Source organism: Crocuta crocuta, unplaced genomic scaffold (genome assembly GCF_008692635.1).
Source record: "Crocuta crocuta isolate KB4526 unplaced genomic scaffold, BGI_CrCroc_1.0 scaffold305, whole genome shotgun sequence".
In the NCBI taxonomy this organism is placed as follows: domain Eukaryota; kingdom Metazoa; phylum Chordata; class Mammalia; order Carnivora; family Hyaenidae; genus Crocuta; species Crocuta crocuta.
Window position 1 is genome coordinate 677,369 of NW_027529463.1, and position 21,590 is coordinate 698,958.

Here is a 21,590-nt window from a genome sequence, read left to right on the forward strand (position 1 = left end):
TTCTTTCTTTCAAATTCATCGATTTCCATTACTTTGTTTTCTTGGTTATTAATTCATTGCTCTGCTTCTTTGAGCCTGCTGTTCATTGCATCAAGTATGTTTATAATTCCATTTATTGCACTATTCATCTCTGATTGATTCTTTTTCAACTTTTTTATCTCTGGGGTAAGGGCTTCACTGATGTCTTCAATTCTTTTCTTGAGCCCAGTGAGTATCCTTTGTATCACTGTTTTAAGTTCCCTATCAAGCATATTACTTCTATCTGTTTCACTTAGACCTCTGGCTATGCCTTTTCTTGTTCTTTCATTTGCAATAAATTCCTCTTTTTTCAAAATTTTATTTAGTTCTGGTGTATTTAGGATGATTAGTTATTTAGTTGTATTCATAGGAAAAAGGTGAGGATAGAGTTTTCCTATTTTGCTCCCATCTTCCTCTAAAGCTAACATTTTAAAATTAAACAATATATATTGCATACAAAACTTTTAAAAAAACTAGTAGATAATAGAAGATTTCTAAAGACAATGGCATACTGAGTTATTATTGATAAATTTCTTTGCTCCAGAAATTGTTATTTAATCTTAGATGCATCATATCTAACATTTATTTATAAAATATGATTTGAAATCTTATGGATCACTAGTCACTTTTCTAAAAATTATTTTTTTAATCTGGCCTAATTCTTAGTTCAGGAATACTGAACATATATTAAGTGGCTAATACATAATTGTTGATGAATTAAGTTGTGTGATAACAGTAAAAAACTTGTATTGTGTTTTAAGTGAGATAGTCTTCTGACAATAAATCATTTACCCTTTCCATGTTCTTAGTCTTTTGCCATTTTACATTTAATTTTTATTCAATGTAGTGATCAAAGCAAGAAAACATTTACTAGCAAGTTACTAATGAACATGAAATTATGAAACAAATATAAAATTATGTATGATAAGAATATGTGTCAATTCTTAATTCTAAAACAAACGTTCTAGAATGATTAACATTTTTTGGTCATCATGTTTTGTTTATATTTCTTTTGTTATACTCATATTAGAAACGTGTAACGTATTTAGATTTTACTGTTGTTAACAAGCAACTCCCAAATTTGTGTGCCTTAAAACAATAAATTTTAATTTTTGTATAACTATACTTCCTGACAGATTGACAGGAATCTCTACTCATTGTAGTAACAAAGGCATATGGACAGATGGAATATCCACTATATTAGTGTTTCCCTCTGTCAGTCTCACATAGGCAATTAAATATTAGGCCTGAAAATGATACACAAAACTTATTTACCTGGGCTACATGGAAGCACAAAGCACTGAGAAAAGAACCAAAAAAAAAAAAAAACCAAAAAACACCCCACAATCCTACCATATTTTCTGGAAGATGTAGAGCAGAAATTACATTTTTGAGCATGAAAACATTGTTCATTATATTTTTGCTATAATAACAATTTATATACATTATAAGTTAGTATAGTGCAATTATGAAAAGTACACATTCTAGGACTATAACACTATTTTAAGTCTTGCTGTGACACTTATACTTAATTAACTATGACTTGAGTGAGTTACTTAAATTCTTTGTTCTTTAATTTTCTCACCTGGCTATACTGATATCTTTCATAAAGCGCTGTTGTGAATATTAAATATGGTAATATGTGTAAAACACTTAATATGGTAATAGTGTAAACTTAAAACAGTAACTGGAATGGGAATTGTTATAATTTTGGCATATGAGCTCAAAATAATGCCTTAAAATCACATCTCAATGTCATTGTAGATAGGATTTATGTTTATGCTTTAGGATTTATAGTTCGATAATCTAAGATTCAAATATACTTGGTGTAGAGATTTAGATAAACTCCCTGAGTCTTCTCTCCCCTGAATTTATTGTATCTACATATTCACATGAAGAGCTGAAGGAAATAATATCGAGCATGACCTGTACAGGTTGCATCTTACAGGTTACATCGGCAATTATAGTCTGAAGAACCTCTTAAAACTGGCAAAGATAAGTGCAAGAAAAGAAGAAGTTGGATGGATAAGTCCAAACTTGGGCCTACTAGCAAGGCTGTTCCCACAGTTTCTGGCAGGGACTGCAATGAATGAGAAGTGAGGACTCTATTTTTTTTTTTTTTTTGTAAAGGTGGTAGGTAGGTTCCTGGTTATGTCTTTCATGGTAAGAATTCCCAAAGCAGAAGCAAGAGAAATTCTGACTGGCAACAAGGAAGGATAATCTATTACTGCATTTAGATGGTTCATAAGAAGAATATTCTCAAAATTACTACAGAAGTATTAGTATTGGTCTAATTTAGAAATCTCTTGAGTCTTCTTAGGTATATTCTTAATGTGGACAAAGTTTTTGCCTTGTAGGAAAGTTAATTTTTCATCAAAATTAATGAGTAAATCACAATATGAATGATTAAAAGAGCTAATACTATTACAAAAGTAAGTGTAACTATGAAGTAATTGTACTAAAGGTCTGTGTGGTTCATAAAATAATGCTGTAGGCATTTCTTTAACAAAGAAATAAAAGTTTTATAAAAGAACAAAATTAATTCTGAACTTGATCTTTTGGAAAGTTAGCATTTATTTGAAAATATAGGTAAATGATAAATGGTAGTTCTATTTAAAAATTTATGTATGTAGTTATGCAGATTCATTTATTAATTGTATATATATAACTAAATTACAACTCATGGAAGAATACAAAAGGGACTAAATGTCTTGGTTTGATTTAATAAACCTACATAGGTATAATAATATATAGTGTATATTCTGAAACTAGACAGGTTTTACTGGGGAAAATAAAAACGGAGTGGAAAGAGAAGCACATGGCTACTTGGTAGTTAGTATCTTTGACTATGTCAACTGAGTAAGAGGTTCTTGCTGTCCATTTTGTGACTAGACACCTGGATTAGCTATGAGCACATAGCTCTTGGTTCCCTCCAAATTTCTAAATAGGACATGATTGATAAGACAAAAACAGAACAAGGAAGTAAAAATACATATACTTCTGATCAATTGATCCAATGTGATGCTCATTTGGGGCTCCTAAGAGTACTCTAAATCAGCTGAAAGAATCCAGCGGCTCCTTCTTCTAGATCCTGCAATGAGATTGGATCAGATCTAGGCTGCTGAATACGTAGTTGCTTAGAGTTTAGAGCCCCAGTGATGGGGATTCTTTCTTCCTCCTTTTCTACCTTACTACAATACAAGTGTTAGAAATGCCTAACACATATGAATTAAACACAGGGGGATTTAGACATCAAGGTATCTGGGCATAAAGGCCACGTATGCATGAAGATGTTGGGGGCTGGGATAAATTTTAGCTTAAATATGATGACCTTGGGTGAAGTTGAGATCAAGCTTATAAAGAAAGGGAGCTTCTCGATCTCCCACACACTATCCAGTCTCCTATAAAGTTGATCTTAGGTGCAGATTCTCTCTTTTGCTTTTAGAGAAATAAAAACTACAAATTTTCAGCCAATCTTGTCTCAATTCATATATTTCGAACCCTGTATATATAATCCTAAAACACCTGACCTTATGTAAGAATTCAATCATAATGATCCCAGAAATCCAAAGCTATGGTCAGGCTTCCAGGTTCATCAAAATGCATCTTTCCTTGGAAATCAGAAAGCAAAATAGGAGCTGTTATATGATCCATGCCATATAACTTGACATAAAATTATATAAAATTCTTGACACCAGCTGTATTTTAGAATTTAGAGTTTGCTTTATAAGTTTGCTTTATGAAGATGATAGGTTACATATGTGTATATTATAAAACATACTCTGTGGAATCTGTGGCAGGTTCCCATAATCAAACACAACACGTGCTCAAACACAACTGTTCAAACTAATAGCCACACATTAGTTGAGATCACATTTGCTATGACTTTTCTTTCTTAATTTGGTCTTAGAACTTTTTGATTTTTGGATTTTGATTAAATTAAAAATAATGACTGTGGATCTGACTTGCAGATTTATTTTAGGAACCAGGAATAAGGAATCCTCAGATCTATTAACCTTAACTAAAGTGCCTGCAGAATTCCCAATTGAGCATCCAATGGATCACATGAATGGATATTTTAAATGATTAGGTTCTTTTTCCTTATCAATAGCAGCCAATTTTGTGATATTTGGAAGGTGCCAAGTATAAAAGACCATCTCAATACAAAAATGTGCTCCCAGCTGGTTTAAGAAACTTAGTCACAAGTGCAGCAAGAACTTGTTCAGTTGACTGAGTCAAAGATATTAAATACAGAAATCTGAGCCAAGGATTAAGTCCTAACGTTTAATACTGTTGAACAATCCAAGCAGATGTTTGAATTTGGTAATTATTGAACATTCAAAAAGAAGTTTTCATTTTTATATAGATATATAATAAAAATGGGAAAATGCATGTATAGAAAAATAATTATGAAGCTGGGCACCTAGATGGCACAGTCAGTTAAGCATCCAACTCTTGATTTCTGCCAAGGTTATTATCTCACAGTTCATGAGTTCGAGCCCTACATTGGGCTCTTTGCTGTCAGTCCAATGCTCTGCTTGGGATTTTCTCTCTCTCCTTCACTCTCTGCCCCTCCCCCATTCATGCATGTACTCTCTGTCTCTTTCAAAATAAAGAAACCTTTTTTAAAAAAGTAAAAAAGAGAAAAAAAAGAAATAAAATTATGAGGCATACTTATTGGAAACATACATGCATTATATGTGCACATATGTATTTAAAGTGGTATGATTACTTAAAACTAATGAGTTAAAAATAGAGTAAGATAAATTTCAAGATTCTGTTAAAAATGTTCTGAATATAAATCAAGAGAAAATAAAATCATGTTCCCTAAAATGATCCAATATTCATTTATATATTCATCTACTTTCTCATTCAGCCAAGCAATATTTGAATGTTATGACTTTTACCTCTCCTCCCTCAGGAGTTTTTTAATTAGAAATTACAAAATAAAGAAATCAAATTCCTTTGTCATTAATCAAGCCATATTCAGGCCCCAGGTTTCCATTTGATAGGTATAGCTTGACTGCTACAAACTATAGACTTAAGTCTTTATAAAAAAAAAAAGGCATCTACTTCTGTGGGAAGAATAACAATTCTGTGGCCAAGTGTTGGTTTAGTTACTAGCAGACCAAATACTCCTAAAGTTGATGCACAAACCACACAAACCATATCTGTGTCCATTGAAGTAGGGACTCTAATGTCTCTCACAAGACAAAGGTTCACAAATACAGATGCCCACTTCACAGTCCCCAACTTTTAGGGCATCAATTCCTACAACATCTGCAGTTCAGAATGTTCTGATTAATCCATCATTAAATGAGTCCAAAAACATTCTTATTACCACTAACATGGTGTCATCACAAAATACTGCCAATGAATCATCAAATGCATTGAAAAGAAAATGAAAGGATGATGATGATCACAATGATGACTATGATATAACTTGTAATCAAGCCTTGATACTTGTAACACATATACTTGATCTTGAATCTATTGTACTTGGATTAAACATGCGCTAGGTGTTTTCAAGTTATGTTGTAGAAAACTTAAATGGTAACGAGTAAATATAGTTACTCTTTCTGATTGAGATGTAGGATTTTCTTTAATAGGATTAGTAATGGTTTTTCATCAGCCTTTAAGTGTAGAAAATAAAGTTGACATTCATTAAAAAAGAAGGTCAACATAATATTAAGCCTGCACTTGAGTTGTTCACAATCTTCATCAGGCTTTGGGCTATCCTTGCTTTCTATCTGGTCACAAGTGTCATTTCAATTAGTGAAATCAGAGGTGTCTTTAAATTTGGATAGTATGTTCTCTGTGACTGATAGGAACTATGGATTTCAAGCCCATTATGATCCTGAGTGTAAAAATCAAGTAGTGTAACTGTGGCTTCACCTCTTTTTCTCAGCAATGTCCTTCCATTTATAGAGTATATAACTGAGGATGTTACTATTATTGTACTCATACAATAACATATTGCACAATGAAACAAATTTGAATACAAAACTTTAGAGAACTCCAGGAAAAAAACAGTAAGTCTTTAATTTTACCCATATTCTTTCTCTATCATTTGGCTACTACAAAGATTTGGGAGAGGAGTCTGGACCTTCATAGGGACCCAGAACTGAACCTAAATTAATCATTTCCTTCCAGTTAATAGATTCCTTTAACCTCCTTTGGAAAGTAAAAGAAAACAAACAAACAAAAAACCATTACACAGAAAATTTCCAAGTTAAGTAGGATGCTTGCTTTGAAGTTCCTAAATGCTTTGTATTAACACTTTTTAAGTTTTTCCCTTCCTGACTGTCTAAGTTGTTTCAAATTACTCATGACAGTTTATCATTCTCTTCTCTAAAACCCTTTCTGGATAACGTAAAGAAATCGTGATTTAACATTCTTTACAACTTAACTTCAAGTTGAGCTTCCTTCATCAGAGAGTAAAAGAAAGCAGAAGAATGCCAATCTCAATAGGAATATCAACAATATATTGATTGAATTGTCTGGTAAACTGAATTAGATTTTTGTATAACTCTTTTTTTTCCAACAATTTCTGATTGAAGACAAGAATTAAGTCCAAACACACGCCTAAAGCATATTCAAATATAATCTTAACTAAATTAGTGGCATATGCAAAATGTATTAGTAAGTTTCTTCCGAGCGGCTATCAGTTCTTGGTATAAACCACTCCACTGTTTCTTCAATGAGGGAAAAAGAATGCTCATGGGGACCTATCATTGATCTACATATCCTCTGTTTTATTTCTGTCTAATTTCCCTTTGTTCCACTTATGGGGTTGATTGAGGTTACCGTTTGAAATACAAAGCTCTTAAAAATGATAGGAACTTAACTCTTTTGCTCCTGATTTTGATAATATATGTCTTCTGTCTTGTACAATACAGATAAAACTTTGCAAATTCTGTTGATCATTATTCAGAGGATCAAATATTGGTTTCAATGATTTTTCTTCTTATTCAGTCATTTCCAAATTAGTATTTTATGTTTAATTCTTCTGTATGCTCTAGGCTGAATTTTCTCTTTTGTTTTTATTTCTAAATTGAGAATTTTAGGCTATTAATTTAAGATTATTTGTTTTTTAATGTAAGTATTAAAAAAATACAAATTCCTTTCTGTGCCTGGCTTTATCTGCCTTATTTGTTTGGTATTTTAAAGTCTTACTAGATTCTAAAGATTTCAAACATGGATTTTGTTAGTTAACATATTTGATACAAATATAATTCAACAATCTCTGTTTACTGTTAAAAATAAAAAATAAGACAAGTTAAAGAATTAATAATCGCAGCATGAATGGAAACATTTCACTCTATGCATGCATCCATTTTCTAATGACCACTAAAAAGTCATCTTCCATCTTGTGACATCGCGGAACATATGGTTCTCATGCTGACTACCTCCAAACAGACTAAAGGGGGCTTCACAAACTCTCTAAAACTTTTGCTTTTTCTTCTTTTCCTCTTTTATATTTTGTTCAGCCTCTTGAACTTTACAACTCTCAAGAACCAATCTTTTTTTGGCAGAAAGCTGCATGAGTGATAATCCAAGTGAGCAGTGTCATCCTCCTGAAGGATGACACTGGAAATTGCATGATTTGTATGGGAAGAAATTGTCACATTCTGAATGGTGTTTCATTATGAGTCTGAACCAGAGTGTATCTTCACTCATACCACTCTACTCACACCAGTCCCAAATTACCCTGCCTCATGGAGTTCATGTCATGAATGTTCATGTAGTGATAGCTCAAAAGGGCAATTGATATTTTAATTAATGTTCTCAAAAAATCTTAAAGGTGAAAAATGCTGTGAGTTGTTGGAGGTAATTTGATGAGTTTCTACATTAATGTAATTTATTAAAGAGTTGCAGCCAGTATATCGTATTTTCTTAATTTTAATTACAGACATTATTTCAGTCTATTTCATAAAATATGAACTTTATAAAGCAAGTACATAAAGTTTTATTATTTTTGGTATGGAAACTTTCTTTGGATTTTTTGAAAACGGATTTTTAGTGGTGAAGGTACTTGCATATGATTAATAATTTGGCATAGAGCCTAAGGTTAAGGAAAATTTTAATGCTGAAAGATTAACTTCATACAACTATTACAAATATTTAAAAGTAAATGAGATATATACACACTTTAAGTATTTGTTAATCGTGAAAGAAGAGATACATATTTTTCTGGAAAAAGTAGTAGAATGGGGCAAATTTATTTTAGCCAATTATAAATGTTCTAATAGTATCTGATTTGAAAGTCCTTATTTATAAATAAAGAACATGCTGTTCTTGCTGTTAAAGTCTCTTTTAATATTTATAAAACCATAGTTTTATTTTTTAAATAGAAATTTCAGTATTCCTAATTCATATATATGGCATGAATGGATATAAACTTATATCTTATTTGAATGTGATGTGAATGCTGAAAAAACTGCTGAATTATTTTATGCTCTCCATATATATTTTACTTGAATTTTAATTTAAATTGTCTTTATTCATATAATTCAGTTTTATATTAAAATTTTCATAATTTCAAAGGCTTAGAAGAATAATTACATTCAGTCATATCTCCCAGAGGATAGGTTATTTTTTATTATTAAGCAGGTATCTAATATATCATTTTTATTCTGTTGTTGATTTTTCCCACATTTTTTGAGTTATTTTCTTACTGACTGCTGTGGGGATTATAATATGCATTTATTCCTCACAATTCTAGTCCAAATTAAAACTAACTAAATTCTGGTAAACATAGAGGCATTGTAGGCATCCTGAAAATGTACTTTCTCTTTTCCGCCTTAAAAAGTATGATCTTGGGGATTTGGGAGACTTTTCTTTTCTTTTTCTTGCCTTACCTTTTGCCGCCTTAGCTAGCATAGCAAAAACAAACCTAGGGATCCACTGAACCAGCTCTCCTGGGATTAGATTGATCATTTTTCAGCTCCATTGGTAACTTTCACCTCTCATGAGAAATCACAGCTCAGCTTCTATTTCATATATGGGTGATACCATAGAAATCCAGGCACAGAGCTTCAGAATCCCCACCTCTCCCTCTTTCTTGTTTTCAAATAACACTTTAGTCATGTTTCTATGAATGGAGATAATTCTAAAAAATTTCATCACTGTTATACTGGGTTAGGGAGTCCCAGGTCCACTCTCATATTTGTTGATTTGTTAGAAGAAATTAGGGGACTTGGAGGCTATAGTACTCATGGTTATGAGTAATTACAGAGAAAAGAAACACAACAGGATGAGCAAGGGGGAAAAACATATCTAGCAGAGTCTGGAAGAAGCCCACCGTGGGCTTTCTATGTGCTCCTCAAAGAGCCCTCGCTTAGCACACTTCTTCCTCCAACAGTGAAATTTATACTACTCTGCACAGGAAAGCCACTTTAAGACTCAGAGTTCGAGGTTCTATTGAGAGCTGGTCATGCAGGCATTTTGCCTAACCACAGCTACCAAAATTCAAGACTACCAGAATGAAAGTGGATGTTCACCATAAATCACATTGTCGGTACAAACAGTCTAGGTAGGATGGCACAGAGACCTAATCAGTCTACAGACTGTTCCAAAGCCAAGTTTCCTACAGCCACCCAAGGGCCAGCTCTGCAAACAGGTCCTCTAAGGGCCTGACCTTAGAGGATAAGACCTGCTATGGGGGGCACCTGGGTGGCTCAGTTGGTTGGGCGTCTGAATTCAGCTCAGGTCATGATCTCACGGTTCGTGGATTCGAGCCCCGCATCGGGCTTTGTGCTGACAGCTAGCTCAGAGCCTGGGGCCTGCTTCAGATTCTGTGTCTCCGTCTCTCTCTGACCCTCCCCTGCTCATGCTGTCTCTCTCTCTCTCTCTCTCTCTCTCTCAGGAAAAAAAAGAAAAAAAGGATCAGACCTGCTATGCTAATGGTGTCCTGAGGATTTTTCCATACTGTCATTACTCAATTCCCACCCACTATTTAGTGCTAAGTCTTTAATATATGTTGCCCCGTGAAACTCTCCCAATAATTCTTTGAGGCACGTATTACTATTCTTTCCACTTTTCTGATGAAAAAACTGAGAACTGAAGAAACAAAATTAGTATATGTGCTGTTGAAGCGAGTACTGGAAAGGCAAAATTAATTTCAAAAGTTCATATACTAAGAAGATATAGCAAGGTTTGAATTCAAGCCAAGATTTTAATTATTACAATATACCCACATGGTATATTTTCAGGAAATATTTCTTGAATGAGTGGATGCCAAGTGAATTGGGGCTGACATTACCATACTATTGAATATTATTATATAAGTGCAGAGTACTGTATCTTACTGTAACTCTGTGAATTAAGTCTAACCAATGTTATTATTCTCATTAGTCATAAGAGGAAAATCAAGAGCTGAAGTGTATAGAAATATACACTATATATATGTTTACAATATATTATCTACATAATATTTTTATTGTATGTACATATAAGTATATAGCTCTCAATTATCACTTAGAATTTAAAGAAACTTCCTGACTCATTCCATGCTTTCTTTCTATACCTAGAAATATGTGTCTGCCATGACAATAGTGGCTTTTAAATATTCTAATTAATATGCCCAAGCACTGTCAGAGACAGGAAAACTGCTTGCAATTTTAGAGGGAGATAAAACTTAAAGGATTAAATGTAAATTGTAGTAGCTTTTAGAATGCAGGTCAGTTGGGTAGGAAAGCTTCGCTACATTCTGTTCTTCAGGGGTGAATATTAATCCAGCACATAGAAATCTACTCACATATCGTATCAAGGCAGAACCACGAATGTGTGTCAAGCTTGAACTTCATGGTACTCACAGAATCAAATTCATTCAGACAATACTCATCTTTTTTTTCTATTGTGATACTAAATTACGCACAGCCAGTATGAAAAAAATATTAAAGATTAATCCAACAATGAATATAATTTGTCAAGAGCAAAATATGGTATACAAAATAATTTTCTTTATAATCCTTGCAATAATTACAAATCTTTCTCCCTAAAAAATAAGAACAAGAAATTCAAACATTATCATGGAAGTGTCTTAAGCATCTCTTTTCATCATCTGAAAGAAGCTGGCTAAGAGCGTACAACAAGGAGTGTGCTTTAGAGAAAGCTAAGGTTTTAGCCAATATTAAACTTCCTTTTTGATATTTCTCTCCCCCCGATGTTAGCAGATTATCACAGTTGGTACAGATTTTATTATTTATTGTTAGTCTCTTAAACTAATAAGGCAACTCTGAATGAACACAAGAAACATAGACTTAGTGCCTAGCATCAATTAATTAAAACACTTCTTGGTGTTTTAAGGTATAGCTAGAGCTGAGAACTACTGAATTAGACGATTCCCATTCTATTATTTATAGAATATTTTCCAGTTAGAAGTTTTGATATATTTTTATGTCGATGATACCAAATTAGCATTTCCTATAGCTAGATATAGCAATCTATATAAAATAAATTATAATTTTAAAGATACAAGTCATGCTTTTGTGTAAATGTCTTTAAATATTAATTCAAATTCCAATGTGACATTTCAGAGAATTTAGAAAACTGAACCTTTTAGTTTCATATATATATAATATATATGTATGTAGTATTGTATACACACACACACACACATACACACAGATAGTAATAAACAATGTTCTCACTGTCAAACATAATGTTTTCAATTTAGATGGTAACTTCTGTCAGAGTTGTCAGGAAAAAACAACTAAGTTCTTGAAATCAGCTAAAAGATCTATTTGTTCATCAGACTCCTAAAAGACAGTGCATATGTTAAATTCTTTGGTTTGGCTTACAATGCCCTTTACAAACTAACTTCTCGTGGGTTCTAACTCTAGTGCCTGAGGCAGCCATAGTCTTTCATGATTCCAGAAATCTCCTTCTTTTATCCCTTCTCATCTCTTAAGACTCAATGCATATTGGGGTCCTAACATTCCAGTCTTTTATTTTATACTTCATAATCAGAACTAAAGATCACGTCTCAATATACATGAAAAAAACATATTTCAGTGTCTTGAAGTTTGTCCGATTATAAATCTATCTGATGTACTACTTTGTTATCAACTGATTTACAGTTCTATCTTAGGTAATATCAGTTCTATCTTACTCATTTTTACATCATGTAAACATAGACTATTAAATCTTTATACATTTATAGAGGCTGCCTGGATAATTTTTATTCTTACTCTTCTCTAAAGAGATTGAATTTGTTCACATGTTGTGACTGTTGGAAACATTGCTCAGCTGACTGTTTCCACAAACTAAGTAGCACATCAGAATCACTTATTTGATGGAGGGTCCTGTGCTCAGAGAATCTGAGTCAGTAAACTAGCCAGGCATCTGGTAATCCTCATGCTAATATGAAAACCATCAGTTATCTCAATATATACTTATCTAGTCTGACACTTAAAAGGTGCTAGGAAGTGTCTCAGTGAACAAAATAGCCCTGGTGTTTACCCTTGGGAGATGACAGTAAAAATATAATTGAAAGTGATAAGTACTATGAAAGAAAATATAAAGAGCTTAACCAAAGTTTTCAAGGGTCAAGAAAAGCTTTTTTGAAGAATGATATTTAAGAAAAGACCACACAAAAATAAATGGAGGCTAACTAGGTGAAGAAAACAATTAGAAAACAATTAGGTGACAAGCATTTCAGGTAGAAGGGAATTCCTTTACTCTCTGAGGCAGCAAGACTGAACTCTGAGAAATCTAAGAGACTCCTGTGAATGGATCAATGAAGATTTGTGCAAAGTTAGTTCAGAGTTGTGTATGGGGTAGAGTGAGGAATCATTCAGACTTTCAAAGTCAGGTTAAGGATTTTGATTGTTATTCCAAAAATAATACGTAGGTTTTTAAAGTTTTTCAGCAAGACATTCACATCATCAAATTTAGATTTTAGAAAGAATAGTGGCTGCCATGTGAAAATTCAGTGGGATTGGGTGGAAGTTGTTTGTGGTAGAGACAACAGTGGTACCAGAAAGACCAGGGAGAAGTTTGGAACATAAAGTCAGGTGAGGAATAATATCTTAGACTGTGGTAACTGCCAGAGGTAGAGAGAAGCAGACATAGTCAAGACATATTAGGAATTAATGATTGCTTTTCAGTCCTTTGAAAATGCATCCTAATTTCATTCAGAGAGGAAATAATTTGAAATGGAAAATGTGAGTGCTTTGAATCGAAGGACTCATGTTCTGGCCCTGACACCACTATTGAATTGTCTCCTGAGTAAATCGTTCAAGCTCTCTGTTCCTCAATTCCTCATAAAGAAAACAGGGACTGAGTTAAGTGGATGCAAGTTTTTATATGATTTCATAACATGAGTCTATTTCTTTTCTTTTTTTTTTCCTGAAAGGGACTTGGGGACTATAATGCTGCATGATTATAATTTAGAAAACTGACTCTTCCAGACTACCTGAAACATCAATAATATCTTCATTTTTGGTTTTCAAGAGACATCTTTTCCACATCTTGCAATTTATTGCCCTGATATATATTAAGGTAAACTTTGTAATACTCCACCTGAGAAAAATCCCTCCACCTAAAATTAGGCTTAATGAGTGATAGCAATTACTTCTATTTTTAAATATAGATTATAAAAAGCAACTATTAAAGTGATAGTTTAATGGAGTGTACATTTTGCTTTATGTGCTACACAGTCCTTAACTTCCTGGAAAAGATGGATAGGGATAAGCTTTAATATACAAATGTTCTCCCTAAGGATTCTCAGCTTCTCCAAGAATTAATCAATATTAATTTTCTAATCATTTATGTCATTCATTTCATATTTATTGAGTGTCTACTGTATACCACATATAAGTATCATGCACTAGAGAACAATACAGGCCCACTTCCCACAGGGGAAACTGTTGTCAGGGAAGGTTAATCAGAGGAAGTAGCATTTAAGGTGAGAGTAGGAGTATATTAATTTCCTAGAGGTGCTGAAACAAGGTACCAAAACTTGGGTGGATTAAAATAATAGAAATTTATTGTTTCACAGTCTGGAGGCTAGAAGTCTAAAATCAGAAGCTTCTTCTACCTTCTGGTATTTGCAGGCAATCTTTGGCATTCCTTGGCTTGCGAATGCATTACTCCAGTCACATGACCATAATCTTTCTGTGTCTCTTCACATTTTCTTCCCTCTGTGTGTGTTTGTGTCTAAATTTCCCCTTTCCATAAACATACTGGTTATATTAGATTAGGTCCACCTTAATGGTTTCATTATCACTTGATTACTTTTGTAAAGACCTTACTTCCAAATCTGGTCACATTCTGAGGTGCTGGGGATTAGGATTTCAACATATTTGAGGAGGGGAACACAAATCAGAACAAAGAGTAAAAATTAATGAAGCTAAAAACAATAAAGCAGGAGCAAGAGCATTCCAGAGTTAAATGAGCTGTGTGCCATTACTGCCTTAAAATTCACGCTGAAAATAGAAAGTAAAAAGGGCTCATCAACAGGATCATTTTATATTCTTTAGAATAGTACCCCAACTGCTCTAATTAGTCTTATAGGGAAAGATTTTTAGCAAATGTATATAAATGGGAAATCCAAGAATATTACTAGTACCCACAGTTGAGGACTTCTCTCCCTTATTTCTCTGCTCTCCTTTGTCAGCTCCCTTTCTGAGCCACTGTTCAGTCACTTGTTTATAGGAGTGTATAGTTTTTCATTCTAAAAGCTCATCTCATGGTCAGAAATTCTTAATGTTTGCTGTAATATGCCCAAGACAGAAGATGACCATAACTGACAGTCTGCAGGGTATTCTTCACTATCTTAAACTCCAGTTTTTGTTTTTGATTTTTTTAATCTCAGGAATAAATCAAGATATGTGGGAGTGAAAGTGAATTTAACAGGAACACATCCTTGATATAAAACATAAAATACCACATTTATTTTTAAAGCAAGTAACTGACATGGCAATACTTGGGCAACCATTATTTAGCTACATCTTTATTGCCAACACAACCTTTAAAAAGACCAGGCCTACTCACTACTCTTAAGAACACCTGATGCCTGAAATATCACACTGTATGTTAACTAACTGTAATTAAAAAAAAAATTAAAAATAATAAAAACAATAAAAAAGAATACCTAACAATCCATTCATTGCAATTCACTCACTCATTTAGTCTTACAGCCACCAATTCAGCTCACATTTAATCAGTGCTTGACTGGTGCTCAGCATTGTGCTAGGTAAGATACAAATAGGAGTAAGCCATTGATCTTGCCTTTAAGTAGTTTGCAATCTATTAGTAAGCTAAAAGAAGAGTGTGAAATAACCATTATTCTGTTTTATTAATGTTGACTTTACCCCATAGATGTCTAACCAGAAATGTGTGAGAAGTGAAGGGTGATGTTAAAAATGGTCTAGTAAAGAAGTATCAGAAGAAAAATTTGTTTTGTACCTTACCTGTAGAGAAGTTGTATTTCCACACATTTTCCCTAGTATCTGGTCCACCACCCCTCAACAACTAATAATTTTTCATTTTTGTCAATTTTAATTAAAAAAATCCTCTGACTTTCAGTTGTCTCAAGTCTATGAAGGATTCTAGGGATATAAGGTTACATGGCTGTAAAGGGCCTCATAGTTTTTATTTCTTTAATTTGAAGATACTTCTTAATTTGAAGAAAAATACAGAAGAATTTTTTATTTACAAAAATGAATCTTGTGGGTTGTCAGGCATAGGGGTTAGAAACTTGAATGCACAGGGCAGTAAAGTGGAAAGTTTAGGGGCCAAATGTGGAGAAAAACATGTCGGGGTCATCAAAGAATGTTTTGATTAATGAATCATTTGAGTAGATGGGATATTTTAGGACAAAGGGAATACAAGGTGATCCAAATGCCCATGGCCAAAGATAGCCTGTCCAAGACAGTCAGTGACACATATACTTTGTGATCCATTTTAAATGTACTAAGTGGCAGGGTTAAAGTCTTCCCAGTTCAATGTTTGTAGGTTGCTCAGAAATGTTACTGTCAATGATGTTATACCTGTGTATATTATCCCTACAAAAGAGTATTTTCAAAAGAGTATTTTCCATGAGGGATGGGGCCAAAAAATTATATAACCATTACTTTGGGGCAAAATCATAAAATAAAGTGATAGAAAACGTATGAGGACTATAAACTGTGTAACATGATCTTCATATTTGGACCATTGAAATTTGTGCTCTTTTTAGAGGATGGGGGAGACAGTGGAGAGAATTAAATGTAGAAAACTATGAATACATCTTGTGATTCTAATGCGCACTAAAAATGTTTCAGGTACCTGTCATTGGCTTGGGCAGGTAAATTATTTGAAAATTCATAAGTAATTTCCTAGTTCCAAGTAGCAGCTCATTTCTTAATGATTCCGAGGATAAAAATATCATCTTCAAAGTGTAAGGGTTGGTGTGGTTAAGGAAGAAAGATGGAACTTCTGGAAAAAAGTCTAGCTTTGAAACTATATAATACTGAAAGGTGAGCTGCTTTCCAACTGCTCTTACAGGATGGACCTAACAAATTTGTAGACAAATGCTAAGCAAACCTGACATTGTTACCCAAAAGAGCAAGTGACCCACTTATAATCTCAGCTACATTACAAATATGTATTTTATTACTTAACCCTGGAAGGTACACTTCCACATGCTTCTTCCCCATTCCTAGATTTCAGCAGAGGCCAAGATAGCATAGCACACATGCATTAGTGATATGATTCCAACACAAAAACATGAAATAGTCACTTATACTACAGTCTAAGTCAATTTTTACCTTTTTCTTTAATGCTCTAAAAGACCATTAAATGCTTTAATTAATGCTCTAGAAGAGGAGGCTACCTGTTATTAAGTGAATGACTATATTTAAAAAATCTGTTAGGATGTACACGGCATTCCAGAGGAGTCACACATCTCCCTATAATGCCATTTGCACCATTTAAACAGAGATGGATGTTTTCACGTTTGGCATTCCATCCATTTCTCTGAATGAATACATAGAATACACAGAAACCCACCCTGCAGCATTTTTTCTCTCTTCCTACATCAAGAAATTAATAGGTTTCCCTGAGACCAAAAGACCAGAGGGCAAAACTTAAAATACATTGTTATTAGGTGAAACTGTTGTGGACCTGGGGTTCAGTGCTGGTGCTGAAATTCTCTATATATCCTATATCTCCTCAGTGGTAAAATTCCCACAACTTGGATAGGATTAAAAATCTTTATCATCAAATTCTAAAAATCCAACATTTTTATTTTAAAGCCCCAAAAAGCTTTTGCTGTTAACTATTAACAAACTGTTAACATGACATGGTATAATTTTTTGTCTCTTGTAACTGCATCTGAAATACCAATCCTAATAAAGGCTCATTAAAGTATTCCTATGTAAAAGAATCAAGGATTAGGTGGTTTAGCAGCTTTCAATCAATTGGCCTTTTCCTAGACAAGTAATATATAAGTTTTTAATGAATTTAGCAATTTTGTCTATGGTTTTCTTCCCAGGAAGAAATGAGTTATGTTATCACACAAGCAAGCAAGATAAATCTCTCACCGATGATGGCTGATTTATAACAAGGCTTTGTAAATTGAATATTCATGTTACAAAAAGTTCTTTTAAACATGAATGATATATAATGACATCCATAACTCATTTTTCTTCTTTTACCTCTGTTCACTGCAACACTGGTGCATTTCTTTCTTCTCCTTTCACTTTTATATGCTTGATTTACAATTTCATGAAATGGAAAATATATTTTAATATGCAGGAAGGTGTGTGTGTGTGTGTTTTGTGTATATGTATGTTATTATATCAGTGTAATCAGAGTAACTGATTAGATTTTGACTGGAGCATAGGAAGATTAACATTTGGACTCAGGAATAAAAACACTTCAAAAATCACAAATCCTGGATGAGTAAACTGATATAAAAGCTCTCATGCTCACAGTGTAAATCTTGGATGAGAAGGAGGAAAGCATTTTCTCTTTTGTATTACAGAGATATTTTGTAAAATATCTTCTTGGCATTCTCCATTATATTTAACTTTTAATCTTTTCATACACAATTAAATTGGTTTAGATATGCCTATAAGAACATTGGAAAATATTCTGACTTATTGGTCACTTTTGTGACTAATATTTGATGCAGACATTATTTGTAAACTGGGAAATTTCATATAACCTGAGTTTTCCAGACTTTTTGGAAAAATCAGAAGATGGCAACATTGAGCTCATATTCGTCATTACAAGGAACTGAATGGTTCTCAGTAGCAGTATTTTTCAATAAAAGAGTGAAAATCTTTCTTTAACTTAAACATTTCAATGGTTACAAGAGTCAGGAAGGCAGAGTAAATAAGTGAAGTTAGCCAGAAATAACACATTAGGGTGCTCCAGAGCTATAGCAAATGCACATCATTTCTCGAGGGAAAGAGCTGCTACTAGGCATTAGTGTTATTATGAGGGAACACTGTCTCAATGTTGCCACATCTAACGTTTCAAAGAAAATCTGGAAAGTCAGGTTATTATGTGAAGTTTCTCAGTTTTAGAACACAGTGTATGTCAAATGTTGGCTGACTAGATCTAGCTGGCAGACCACCAGTTTGCAACCCCTAAGGTAGATGATTTTTTATGTTTAGAGAATTTCAAACACATGTAAGAGTAGACAGCCTAGTGTAAAAGAATTCCCCTGTGCCCAACAAACATCAGTCGATCTCTCCCATCTACATGCCATCTGCATCTCCCATCATGTAGTGTTTAGAAGTTAATCCCAAACATTGTATCATATTATGTATAAATATTTTAGGCTATATTCAAGTTGTTTTTAGGAAAAATACAATGCCTATATGTTTCAGTAAAAAAAAAAAAAAAAGAAAATATTTCTACTAGGTCACTTAAACAAAACTGATCCATCAATGTTGATCTAATAAATCCTTAAGTTAAAAATGTACTGAGCATCCAAAATTACTTGAAAATTCAATACCCTTTCCCCATGAGATCAGGAACACGACAGGGATGTCCACTCTCACCACTGTTGTTTCACATAGTGNTTCTGAGATTAGGTTTTTGGATGTGATAGTTTTAATGAACATCCTTCTGAATCCTACTGTTTATAAAGTTGTCCATAAAAAATAGGTGAAACTTGAGTATAAGCCACTCTTACTTATTTCCAACTCATGTTGTGAAACGCTATATGCACATGAATTTTCTAATTCTTTTAAAAATCTTATTTATATTAAGTATAAATATATATTTTACCATAAAGTAGAAAAAAGTAGTTATCTCCAGAGACCCCATTAGAAACTGATTTAAATAAAAGTAGCAAAGGACAGTTATTTGCCATTCTGAATAAATTTTTTGAGAATATGCATCTTATTTTAGAAGGCATTTTACATTCAAGACTGCTGGACAGTAGGCAGTAAATAAAAGTAGACTAAGTTTTTTTTAAAAGGAAGCAATGTCACATAATCACCATGTGTTTGCTCATAGAATATTTATATTATAATGATTTTGCTTGGTTCTCTGCAGCAGTTTCAGAATGAAACTATAATAATCATATTTTTTCCTTCATTTTCAAATTCAGCTGAAGTGTTGAACTTCATTAACCTTGTTGGAAACTTAGAACTATAATAAAACTGCTTTTGAATGTCCCCTTTTAACCTATGATTTAGATGAAGCTGAAATTCAAAGTAAAATGGAATTGAAACTAGACAACACATACATTTGTGGAATTAAGACTATAGCTTAATTTCATGCCATGGTGCCTTTATCAGATTTGCAAGAGCACGGGGTAATTTTATTGGGGACAAGAGCAAGTTTAATCACAAAGTTTTCATTTAATTACAGTTATATAAATAACCAAACTCCATATAGACTTTTGGTAGTCTAAATCTGAAAACAGGATTTCCTTCCAGCAGGAGACAGACATGCCAGTGGTCTGCTCTATTGTATCTGTTTATTGCACCTCTTGGATGGTAAGGTCAAAGTGGGGAAGATAGAACTGATTCTGTTGTTTGGGTGGCTGGCCTTCTCAGTTACCACTATTCGCACCAAAGCTGGGTCACATACCTACCAATCATCCTAATGAGATGCAGCTGGTCAATTAATTGAGCAACACTAGAATGTTCACAGACATAAGCTGTATTCCCAATAATACCAAGGATTTCGGGCAGGGAAACATCATAATTAGATGACGGTATATAGCAATGGAAGGGTGGATGGCAGACAAGGCACTAATAGCAGGAACTGCTTTACACAACAAAGAAACAGCCTTTCCACACTTGGTCTCACTGCTCATTTGATTTAACATTGCCGAGAATGGTAGGTTTGTGGTTTAAATAGAAATGAGAGAGAGGCCTGCAGGGAGGATAGAGTTGTTTCTCTCATGAAATCAGTCTTGGTTTGAATAAAGGAAGAAAACATGGATACAGGCTGTTGTGAAGTGCATGCTATACTAGTGAAGTTTGAAGGGTAAGAATCTGACATTAAGCAGTGCTATAGAAAAAATAATGTAAAAAAATAGATCAATATGTTAAATTCTTAGGCAAATGATTCCTATTTGATGTGGTTCTTAATATAACTTAGTTATGTCAAATAATGATAGTTATAAAATATGTATCATGTTGCTACTTTAGCTGATTTTTATTTCCTTAAGATGTAGTAAATACGTAATATTTTCAATTTTGTCATTTCAGAAAATAGAATAAAATACCCATACCAATAATGCAAATTTATGATAAGATTTCTCATATGAAAGCATTTTACTACATAGTATATGAAGCATAATACTTTGCCCACCACTGAAATGCAATTATCTCTGGGCCAAAAGATAGATAGAGTTTCAGAGCCTAGGACAGCAGTACATAATAAAAAAGAAATGACTTCTCCAGGCTGGAATCAGAGAAGGATTTTAGGTATGCGGAATTTAATTATCCTCCTTAGAATCAGGCCAGGAGGCAAACCTTTATTCTCATGAGAAGCTCGATAATGTTTTTAATGATCACAGTCAAGCACATTTGAGTTTTCCATATCATCTGTATACAGCTTCTCTCCTAGTATAGCATCTTCTGTTCCAGGAGCATGTAAATACATGCATTCATTGTGTCTAAGGAATTTAGCTATTTGTCTTGACAAAACTTTATCCCCAAACTGACCAGGACTGGTCCTGGTGGTCTGCTAGGTTTAATGAGCATGGTAGCATAAAATGTGCTTTACACCTTTTTGCACGTTTCTAAATCAGAACTTTCATTCAGATTAACATTTAAGAGACAGCCCGTAGCCAGATGGTACACACCACTGATTCTAATTCCCAGTCTTTATAAAATATACAACTCTGGACAGGATAAAGAGAAGTTTTATTTTGTTAATTTGAGAAATGTATATTCATTCTCTTTGTGTGTTCCGAGACTCTGGACTACTGTTTAAGGAAAAGAGTTTAAATTGTTTTTGTGACTAAAGAGAGTGAAAGAAGAGGTATAATGGATGAAAAGTACTGAACAGTGAATGTTTGAGGGCTGTAGGAGACTTCCATTCTTTGCTCTCTAACTAAGGTATTTCTGTGAAATGTTGCTTATCACTCACTGATCATTCATTCTTCCCAA

General features: G+C 33.4%; 1 pseudogene; it reads left to right on the forward strand.

Annotated features, from left to right (window-relative positions):
* Window positions 1-4,914: 4,914 nt before the first annotated feature.
* Window positions 4,915-5,537, forward strand: LOC144228865 (transcription initiation factor TFIID subunit 9-like; annotated as a pseudogene).
* The last annotated feature ends 16,053 nt before the right edge of the window (window positions 5,538-21,590 follow it).